Here is an 11,837-nt window from a genome sequence, read left to right as displayed (position 1 = left end):
CCCGAACTGCCAAGCCATGTCTTCCCTGGACCGGAAGAAAGCTTCCGAGGACTGGTTTCTGGCATTCCAGCCGTCTTCAGCCCCGCTTGCTTGAATCCAGTGGCAAAGTGAGCAAGGGACTCACGTCTGAGCATACCCTGCCACACTTATGGCGGCCAAAGCGGTACAAAAGGGGGTGGTGATGGACGGAGCATCTGAATCAATCAAACACTCACACCCAGTCAAAAGATCTGTGTTTAATCCATCACCGTTCTTTAGCCTACCCTGCCACCCCTGTTCAGACATGGCTATATGCAAATCAGTCTGACCCTGTGCCTCATGGGAACAGTCCAGCCGAACTGCCAAGCCATGTCTTCCCTGGACCGGAAATAAGCTTCCGAGGACCGGTTTCTGGCATTCCAGCCGTCTTCAGCCCGGCTTGCTTGAATCCAGTGGCAAAGTGAGCAAGGGACTCACGTCTGAGCATACCCTGCCACACTTATGGTGGCCAAAAGCAGTACAAAAGAGGGTGGTGATGGACGGAGCATCTGAATCAATCAAACACTCACACCCAGTCAAAAGATCTGGGTTTAATCCATCACCGTTCTTTAGCCCACTCTGCCACCCCAGTTCAGACATGGCTATATGCAAATCAGTCTGACCCTGTGCCTCATGGGAACAGTCCAGCCCGAACTGCCAAGCATGTCTTCCCTGGACCAGAAACAAGCTTCCGAGGACCGGTTTCTGGCATTCCAGCCGTCTTCAGCCCGGCTTGCTTGAATCCAGTGGCAAAGTGAGCAAGGGACTCACGTCTGAGCATACCCTGCCACACTTATGGCGGCAAAAAGCGGTACAAAAGGGGGTGGTGATGGACGGAGCATCTGAATCAATCAAACACTCACACCCAGTCAAAAGTTCTGGGTTTAATCCATCACCGTTCTTTAGCCCACTCTGCCACCCCAGTTCAGACATGGCTATATGCACATCAGTCTGACCCTGTGCCTCATGGGAAAAGTCCAGCCCGAACTGCCAAGCCATGTCTTCCCTGGACCGGAAGAAAGCTTCCGAGGACTGGTTTCTGGCATTCCAGCCGTCTTCAGCCCCGCTTGCTTGAATCCAGAGGCAAAGTGAGCAAGGGACTCACGTCTGAGCATACCCTGCCACACTTATGGCGGCCAAAAGCGGTACAAAAGGGGGTGGTGATGGATGGAGCATCTGGATCAATCAAACACTCACACCCAGTCAAAAGATCTGGGTTTAATCCATCACCGTTCTTTAGCCCACTCTGCCACCCCAGTTCAGACATGGCTATATGCAAATCAGTCTGACCCTGTGCCTCATGGGAACAGTCCAGCCTGAACTGCCAAGCCATGTCTTCCCTGGACCGGAAACAAGCTTCAGAGGACCGGTTTCTGGCATTCCAGCCGTTTTCAGCCCGGCTTGCTTGAATCCAGTGGCAAAGTGAGCAAGGGACTCACGTCTGAGCATACCCTGCCACACTTATGGCGGCCAAAAGCGGTACAAAAGGGGGTGGTGATGGACGGAGCATCTGAATCAATCAAACACTCACACCCAGTCAAAAGATCTGGGTTTAATCCATCACCGTTCTTTAGCCCACTCTGCCACCCCAGTTCAGACATGGCTATATGCAAATCAGTCTGACCCTGTGCCTCATGGGAACAGTCCAGCCCGAACTGCCAAGCATGTCTTCCCTGGACCGGAAACAAGCTTCCGAGGACCGGTTTCTGGCATTCCAGCCGTCTTCAGCCCGGCTTGCTTGAATCCAGTGGCAAAGTGAGCAAGGGACTCACGTCTGAGCATACCCTGCCACACTTATGGCGGCCAAAAGCGGTACAAAAGAGGGTGGTGATGGACGGAGCATCTGAATCAATCAAACACTCACACCCAGTCAAAAGATCTGGGTTTAATCCCTCACCGTTCTTTAGCCCACTCTGCCACCCTAGTTCAGACATGGCTATATGCAAATCAGTCTGACCCTGTGCCTCATGGGAACAGTCCAACCCGAACTGCCAAACTATGTCTTCCCTGGACCGGAAACAAGTTTCAGAGGACCGGTTTCTGGCATTCCAGCCGTCTTCAGCCCGGCTTGCTTGAATCCAGTGGCAAAGTGAGCAAGGGACTCACGTCTGAGCATACCCTGCCACACTTATGGCGGCCAAAAGTGGTACAAAAGGGGGTGGTGATGGACGGAGCATCTGAATCAATCAAACACTCACACCCAGTCAAAAGATCCGGGTTTAATCCATCACCGTTCTTTAGCCCACTCTGCCACCCCAGTTCAGACATGGCTATATGCAAATCAGTCTGACCCTGTGCCTCATGGGAAAAGTCCAGCCCGAACTGCCAAGCCATGTCTTCCCTGGACCGGAAACAAGCTTCCGAGGACCGGTTTCTGGCATTCCAGCCGTCTTCAGCCCGGCGTGCTTGAATCCAGTGGCAAAGTGAGCAAGGGACTCACGTTTGAGCATACCCTGCCACACTTATGGCGGCCAAAAGCGGTACAAAAGGGGGTGGTGATGGACGGAGCATCTGAATCAATCAAACACTCACACCCAGTCAAAAGATCTGGGTTTAATCCATCACCGTTCTTTAGCCCACTCTGCCACCCCAGTTCAGACATGGCTATATGCAAATCAGTCTGACCCTGTGCCTCATGGGAACAGTCCAGCCCGAACTGCCAAGCCATGTCTTCCCTGGACCGGAAACAAGTTTCAGAGGACCGGTTTTTGGCATTCCAGCTGTCTTCAGCCCGGCTTGCTTGAATCCAGTGGCAAAGTGAGCAAGGGACTCACGTCTGAGCATGCCCTGCCAGACTTATGGCGGCCATTAGCGGTACAAAAGGGGGTGGTGATGGACGGAGCATCTGAATCAATCAAACACTCACACCCAGTCAAAAGATCTGGGTTTAATCCATCACCGTTCTTTAGCCCACTCTGCCACCCCAGTTCAGACATGGCTATATGCAAATCAGTCTAACCCTGTGCCTCATGGGAACAGTCCAGCCTGAACTGCCAAGCCATGTCTTCCCTGGACCAGAAACAAGCTTCAGAGGACAGGTTTCTGGCATTCCAGCCGTCTTCAGCCCGGCTTGCTTGAATCCAGTGGAAAAGTGAGCAAGGGACTCACGTCTGAGCATACCCTGCCACACTTATGGCGGCCAAAAGCGGTACAAAAGGGGGTGGTGATGGACGGAGCATCTGAATCAATCAAACATTCACACCCAGTCAAAAGATCTAGGTTTAATCCATCACCGTTCTTTAGCCCACTCTGCCACCCCAGTTCAGACATGGCTATATGCAAATCAGTCTGACCCTGTGCCTCATGGGAACAGTCCAGCCCGAACTGCCAAGCCATGTCTTCCCTGGACCGGAAACAAGTTTCCGAGGACCAGTTTCTGGCATTCCAGCCGTCTTCAGCCCGGCTTGCTTGAATCCAGTGACAAAGTGAGCAAGGGACTCACGTCTGAGCATACCCTGCCACACTTATGGCGGCCAAAGCGGTACAAAAGGGGGTGGTGATGGATGGAGCATCTGAATCAATCAAACACTCACACCCAGTCAAAAGATCTGTGTTTAATCCATCACCGTTCTTTAGCCTACTCTGCCACCCCTGTTCAGACATGGCTATATGCAAATCAGTCTGACCCTGTGCCTCATGGGAACAGTCCAGCCCGAACTGCCAAGCCATGTCTTCCCTGGACCGGAAATAAGCTTCCGAGGACCGGTTTCTGGCATTCCAGCCGTCTTCAGCCCGGCTTGCTTGAATCCAGTGGCAAAGTGAGCAAGGGACTCACGTCTGAGCATACCCTGCCACACTTATGGTGGCCAAAAGTGGTACAAAAGAGGGTGGTGATGGACGGAGCATCTGAATCAATCAAACACTCACACCCAGTCAAAAGATCTGGGTTTAATCCATCACCGTTCTTTAGCCCACTCTGCCACCCCAGTTCAGACATGGCTATATGCAAATCAGTCTGACCATGTGCCTCATGGGAACAGTCCAGCCCGAACTGCCAAGCCATGTCTTCCCTGGACCGGAAACAAGTTTCAGAGGACCGGTTTTTGGCATTCCAGCTGTCTTCAGCCCGGCTTGCTTGAATCCAGTGGCAAAGTGAGCAAGGGACTCACGTCTGAGCATGCCCTGCCAGACTTATGGCGGCCATTAGCGGTACAAAAGGGGGTGGTGATGGACGGAGCATCTGAATCAATCAAACACTCACACCCAGTCAAAAGATCTGGGTTTAATCCATCACCGTTCTTTAGCCCACTCTGCCACCCCAGTTCAGACATGGCTATATGCAAATCAGTCTAACCCTGTGCCTCATGGGAACAGTCCAGCCTGAACTGCCAAGCCATGTCTTCCCTGGACCAGAAACAAGCTTCAGAGGACAGGTTTCTGGCATTCCAGCCGTCTTCAGCCCGGCTTGCTTGAATCCAGTGGAAAAGTGAGCAAGGGACTCACGTCTGAGCATACCCTGCCACACTTATGGCGGCCAAAAGCGGTACAAAAGGGGGTGGTGATGGACGGAGCATCTGAATCAATCAAACATTCACACCCAGTCAAAAGAACTAGGTTTAATCCATCACCGTTCTTTAGCCCACTCTGCCACCCCAGTTCAGACATGGCTATATGCAAATCAGTCTGACCCTGTGCCTCATGGGAACAGTCCAGCCCGAACTGCCAAGCCATGTCTTCCCTGGACCGGAAACAAGTTTCCGGGGACCAGTTTCTGGCATTCCAGCCGTCTTCAGCCCGGCTTGCTTGAATCCAGTGGCAAAGTGAGCAAGGGACTCACGTCTGAGCATACCCTGCCACACTTATGGCGGCCATTAGCGGTACAAAAGGGGGCGGTGATGGACGGAGCATCTGAATCAATCAAACACTCACACCCAGTCAAAAGATCTGGGTTTAATCCATCACCGTTCTTTAGCCCACTCTGCCACCCCAGTTCAGACATGGCTATATGCAAATCAGTCTGACCCTGTACCTCATGGGAACAGTCCAGCCCGAAATGCCAAGCCATGTCTTCCCTGGACCGGAAACAAGCTTCCGAGGACCGGTTTCTGGCATTCCAGCCGTCTTCAGCCCGGCTTGCTTGAATCCAGTGACAAAGTGAGCAAGGGACTCACGTCTGAGCATACCCTGCCACACTTATGGCAGCCAAAGCGGTACAAAAGGGGGTGGTGATGGACGGAGCATCTGAAACAATCAAACACTCACACCCAGTCAAAAGATCTGTGTTTAATCCATCACCGTTCTTTAGCCTACTCTGCCACCCCTGTTCAGACATGGCTATATCCAAATCAGTCTGACCCTGTGCCTCATGGGAACAGTCCAGCCCGAACTGCCAAGCCATGTCTACCCTGGACCGGAAACAAGCTTCCGAGGACCGGTTTCTGGCATTCCAGCCGTCTTCAGCCCGGTTTGCTTGAATCCAGTGACAAAGTGAGCAAGGGACTCACGTCTGAGCATACCCTGCCACACTTATGGCGGCCAAAGCGGTACAAAAGGGGGTGGTGATGGACGGAGCATCTGAATCAATCAAACACTCACACCCAGTCAAAAGATCTGTGTTTAATCCATCACGTTCTTTAGCCTACTCTGCCACCCCTGTTCAGACATGGCTATATGCAAATCAGTCTGACCCTGTGCCTCATGGGAACAGTCCAGCCCGAATCAATCAAACACTCACACCCAGTCAAAAGATCTGTGTTTAATCCATCACGTTCTTTAGCCTACTCTGCCACCCCTGTTCAGACATGGCTATATGCAAATCAGTCTGACCCTGTGCCTCATGGGAACAGTCCAGCCCGAACTGCCAAGCCATGTCTACCCTGGACCGGAAACAAGCTTCCGAGGACCGGTTTCTGGCATTCCAGCCCTCTTCAGCCCGGTTTGCTTGAATCCAGTGACAAAGTAAGCAAGGGACTCACGTCTGAGCATACCCTGCCACACTTATGGCGGCCAAAGCGGTACAAAAGGGGGTGGTGATGGACGGAGCATCTGAATCAATCAAACACTCACACCCAGTCAAAAGATCTGGGTTTAATCCATCACCGTTCTTTAGCCCACTCTGCCACCCCAGTTCAGACATGGCTATATGCAAATCAGTCTGACCCTGTGCCTCATGGGAACAGTCCAGCCCGAACTGCCAAGCCATGTCTTCCCTGGACCGGAAACAAGCTTCCGAGGACCGGTTTCTGGCATTCCAGCCGTCTTCAGCCCGGCTTGCTTGAATCCAGTGGCAAAGTGAGCAAGGGACTCACGTCTGAGCATACCCTGCCACACTTATGGCGGCCAAAAGCGGTACAAAAGGGGGTGGTGATGGACGGAGCATCTGAATCAATCAAACACTCACACCCAACCAAAAGATCTGGGTTTAATCCATCACCGTTCTTTAGCCCACTCTGCCACCCCAGTTCAGACATGGCTATATGCAAATCAGTCTGACCCTGTGCCTCATGGGAACAGTCCAGCCCGAACTGCCAAGCATGTCTTCCCTGGACCAGAAACAAGCTTCCGAGGACTGGTTTCTGGCATTCCAGCCGTCTTCAGCCCGGCTTGCTTGAATCCAGTGGCAAAGTGAGCAAGGGACTCACGCCTGAGCATACCCTGCCACACTTATGGCGGCAAAAAGCGGTACAAAAGGGGGTGGTGATGGACGGAGCATCTGAATCAATCAAACACTCACACCCAGTCAAAAGTTCTGGGTTTAATCCATCACCGTTCTTTAGCCCACTCTGCCACCCCAGTTCAGACATGGCTATATGCACATCAGTCTGACCCTGTGCCTCATGGGAAAAGTCCAGCCCGAACTGCCAAGCCATGTCTTCCCTGGACCGGAAGAAAGCTTCCGAGGACCGGTTTTTGGCATTCCAGCTGTCTTCAGCCCGGCTTGCTTGAATCCAGTGGCAAAGTGAGCAAGGGACTCACGTCTGAGCATACCCTGCCACACTTATGGCGGCCATTAGCGGTACAAAAGGGGGCGGTGATGGACGGAGCATCTGAATCAATCAAACACTCACACCCAGTCAAAAGATCTGGGTTTAATCCATCACCGTTCTTTAGCCCACTCTGCCACCCCAGTTCAGACATGGCTATATGCAAATCAGTCTGACCCTGTGCCTCATGGGAAAAGTCCAGCCCGAACTGCCAAGCCATGTCTTCCCTGGACCGGAAACAAGCTTCCGAGGACCGGTTTCTGGCATTCCAGCCGTCTTCAGCCCGGCGTGCTTGAATCCAGTGGCAAAGTGAGCAAGGGACTCACGTTTGAGCATACCCTGCCACACTTATGGCGGCCAAAAGCGGTACAAAAGGGGGTGGTGATGGACGGAGCATCTGAATCAATCAAACACTCACACCCAGTCAAAAGATCTGGGTTTAATCCATCACCGTTCTTTAGCCCACTCTGCCACCCCAGTTCAGACATGGCTATATGCAAATCAGTCTGACCCTGTGCCTCATGGGAACAGTCCAGCCCGAACTGCCAAGCCATGTCTTCCCTGGACCGGAAACAAGTTTCAGAGGACCGGTTTTTGGCATTCCAGCTGTCTTCAGCCCGGCTTGCTTGAATCCAGTGGCAAAGTGAGCAAGGGACTCACGTCTGAGCATGCCCTGCCAGACTTATGGCGGCCACTAGCGGTACAAAAGGGGGTGGTGATGGATGGAGCATCTGAATCAATCAAACACTCACACCCAGTCAAAAGATCTGGGTTTAATCCATCACCGTTCTTTAGCCCACTCTGCCACCCCAGTTCAGACATGGCTATATGCAAATCAGTCTGACCCTGTGCCTCATGGGAACAGTCCAGCCCGAACTGCCAAGCCATGTCTTCCCTGGACCGGAAAGAAGCTTCCGAGGACCGGTTTCTGGCATTCCAGCCGTCTTCAGCCCGGCTTGCTTGAATCCAGTGGCAAAGTGAGCAAGGGACTCACGTCTGAGCATACCCTGCCACACTTATGGTGGCCAAAAGTGGTACAAAAGAGGGTGGTGATGGACGGAGCATCTGAATCAATCAAACACTCACACCCAGTCAAAAGATCTGGGTTTAATCCATCACCGTTCTTTAGCCCACTCTGCCACCCCAGTTCAGACATGGCTATTTGCAAATCAGTCTGACCCTGTGCCTCATGGGAACAGTCCAGCCCGAACTGCCAAGCCATGCCTACCCTGGACCGGAAACAAGCTTCCGAGGACCGGTTTCTGGCATTCCAGCCGTCTTCAGCCCGGTTTGCTTGAATCCAGTGACAAAGTAAGCAAGGGACTCACGTCTGAGCATACCCTGCCACACTTATGGCGGCCAAAGCAGTAAGGGGGTGGTGATGGACGGAGCATCTGAATCAATCAAACACTCACACCCAGTCAAAAGATCTGGGTTTAATCCATCACCGTTCTTTAGCCCACTCTGCCACCCCAGTTCAGACATGGCTATATGCAAATCAGTCTGACCCTGTGCCTCATGGGAACAGTCCAGCCCGAACTGCCAAGCATGTCTTCCCTGGACCAGAAACAAGCTTCCGAGGACTGGTTTCTGGCATTCCAGCCGTCTTCAGCCCGGCTTGCTTGAATCCAGTGACAAAGTGAGCAAGGGACTCACGCCTGAGCATACCCTGTCACACTTATGGCGGCAAAAAGCAGTACAAAAGGGGGTGGTGATGGACGGAGCATCTGAATCAATCAAACACTCACACCCAGTCAAAATTTCTGGGTTTAATCCATCACCGTTCTTTAGCCCACTCTGCCACCCCAGTTCAGACATGGCTATATGCACATCAGTCTGACCCTGTGCCTCATGGGAAAAGTCCAGCCCGAACTGCCAAGCCATGTCTTCCCTGGACCGGAAGAAAGCTTCCGAGGACCGGTTTCTGGCATTCCAGCCGTCTTCAGCCCGGCTTGCTTGAATCCAGTGGAAAAGTGAGCAAGGGACTCACGTCTGAGCATACCCTGCCACACTTATGGCGGCCATAAGCGGTACAAAGGGGGTGGTGATGGACGGAGCATCTGAATCAATCAAACACTCACACCCAGTCAAAAGATCTGGGTTTACTCCATCACCGTTCTTTAGCCCACTCTGCCACCCCAGTTCAGACATGGCTATATGCAAATCAGTCTGACCCTGTGCCTCATGGGAACAGTCCAGCACGAACTGCCAAGCCATGTCTTCCCTGGACCGGAAACAAGCTTCCGAGGACCGGTTTCTGGCATTCCAGCCGTCTTCAGCCCGGCTTGCTTGAATCCAGTGACAAAGTGAGCAAGGGACTCACGTCTGAGCATACCCTGCCACACTTATGGCGGCCAAAGCGGTACAAAAGGGGGTGGTGATGGACGGAGCATCTGAAACAATCAAACACTCACACCCAGTCAAAAGATCTGTGTTTAATCCATCACCGTTCTTTAGCCTACTCTGCCACCCCTGTTCAGACATGGCTATATGCAAATCAGTCTGACCCTGTGCCTCATGGGAACAGTCCAGCCCGAACTGCCAAGCCATGTGTTCCCTGGAACGGAAACAAGCTTCTGAGGACCGGTTTCTGGCATTCCAGGCGTCTTCAGCCCGGCTTGCTTGAATCCAGTGGCAAAGTGAGCAAGGGACTCACGTCTGAGCATACCCTGCCACACTTATGGCCGCCAAAAGCGGTACAAAAGGGGGTGGTGATGGACGGAGCATCTGAATCAATCAAACACTCACACCCAGTCAAAAGATCTGGATTTAATCCATCACCGTTCTTTAGCCCACTCTGCCACCCCAGTTCAGACATGGCTATATGCAAATCAGTCTGACCCTGTGCCTCATGGGAACAGTCCAGCCCGAACTGCCAAGCCATGTCTTCCCTGGACTGGAAACAAGCTTCCGAGGACCGGTTTCTGGCATTCCAGCCGTCTTCAGCCCGGCTTGCTTGAATCCAGTGGCAAAGTGAGCAAGGGACTCACGTCTGAGCATACCCTGCCACACTTATGGCGGCCAAAAGCGGTACAAAAGGGGGTGGTGATGGACGGAGCATCTGAATCAATCAAACACTCACACCCAGTCAAAAGATCTGGGTTTAATCCATCACCGTTCTTTAGCCCACTCTGCCACCCCAGTTCAGACATGGCTATATGCAAATCAGTCTGACCCTGTGCCTCATGGGAACAGTCCAGCCCGAACTGCCAAGCATGTCTTCCCTGGACCAGAAACAAGCTTCCGAGGACTGGTTTCTGGCATTCCAGCCGTCTTCAGCCCGGCTTGCTTGAATCCAGTGGCAAAGTGAGCAAGGGACTCACGCCTGAGCATACCCTGCCACACTTATGGCGGCAAAAAGCGGTACAAAAGGGGGTGGTGATGGACGGAGCATCTGAATCAATCAAACACTCACACCCAGTCAAAAGTTCTGGGTTTAATCCATCACCGTTCTTTAGCCCACTCTGCCACCCCAGTTCAGACATGGCTATATGCACATCAGTCTGACCCTGTGCCTCATGGGAAAAGTCCAGCCCGAACTGCCAAGCCATGTCTTCCCTGGACCGGAAGAAAGCTTCCGAGGACCGGTTTTTGGCATTCCAGCTGTCTTCAGCCCGGCTTGCTTGAATCCAGTGGCAAAGTGAGCAAGGGACTCACGTCTGAGCATACCCTGCCACACTTATGGCGGCCATTAGCGGTACAAAAGGGGGCGGTGATGGACGGAGCATCTGAATCAATCAAACACTCACACCCAGTCAAAAGATCTGGGTTTAATCCATCACCGTTCTTTAGCCCACTCTGCCACCCCAGTTCAGACATGGCTATATGCAAATCAGTCTGACCCTGTGCCTCATGGGAACAGTCCAGCCTGAACTGCCAAGCCATGTCTTCCCTGGACCAGAAACAAGCTTCAGAGGACCGGTTTCTGGCATTCCAGCCGTCTTCAGCCCGGCTTGCTTGAATCCAGTGGAAAAGTGAGCAAGGGACTCACGTCTGAGCATACCCTGCCACACTTATGGCGGCCAAAAGCGGTACAAAAGGGGGTGGTGATGGACGGAGCATCTGAATCAATCAAACACTCACACCCAGTCAAAAGATCTGGGTTTAATCCATCACCGTTCTTTAGCCCACTCTGCCACCCCAGTTCAGACATGGCTATATGCAAATCAGTCTGACCCTGTGCCTCATGGGAACAGTCCAGCCCGAACTGCCAAGCCATGTCTTCCCTGGACCGGAAACAAGCTTCCGAGGACCGGTTTCTGGCATTCCAGCCATCTTCAGCCCGGCTTGCTTGAATCCAGTGACAAAGTGAGCAAGGGACTCACGTCTGAGCATACCCTGCCACACTTATGGCGGCCAAAGCGGTACAAAAGGGGGTGGTGATGGACGGAGCATCTGAATCAATCAAACACTCACACCCAGTCAAAAGATCTGTGTTTAATCCATCACCGTTCTTTAGCCTACTCTGCCACCCCTGTTCAGACATGGCTATATGCAAATTAGTCTGACCCTGTGCCTCATGGGAACAGTCCAGCCTGAACTGCCAAGCCATGTCTTCCCTGGACCGGAAACAAGCTTCCGAGGACCGGTTTCTGGCATTCCAGCCGTCTTCAGCCCGGCTTGCTTGAATCCAGTGACAAAGTGAGCAAGGGACTCACGTCTGAGCATACCCTGCCACACTTATGGCGGCCAAAGCGGTACAAAAGGGGGTGGTGATGGACGGAGCATCTGAAACAATCAAACACTCACACCCAGTCAAAAGATCTGTGTTTAATCCATCACCGTTCTTTAGCCTACTCTGCCACCCCTGTTCAGACATGGCTATATGCAAATCAGTCTGACCCTGTGCCTCATGGGAACAGTCCAGCCCGAACTGCCAAGCCATGTCTACCCTGG

The sequence above is a fragment of the Lissotriton vulgaris genome, chromosome 5 (assembly GCF_964263255.1).
Source record: "Lissotriton vulgaris chromosome 5, aLisVul1.2, whole genome shotgun sequence".
In the NCBI taxonomy this organism is placed as follows: Eukaryota; Metazoa; Chordata; class Amphibia; order Caudata; family Salamandridae; genus Lissotriton; species Lissotriton vulgaris.
The sequence above is the reverse complement of the archived record's forward strand: the minus strand, read 5'-3'. Positions refer to the sequence as shown.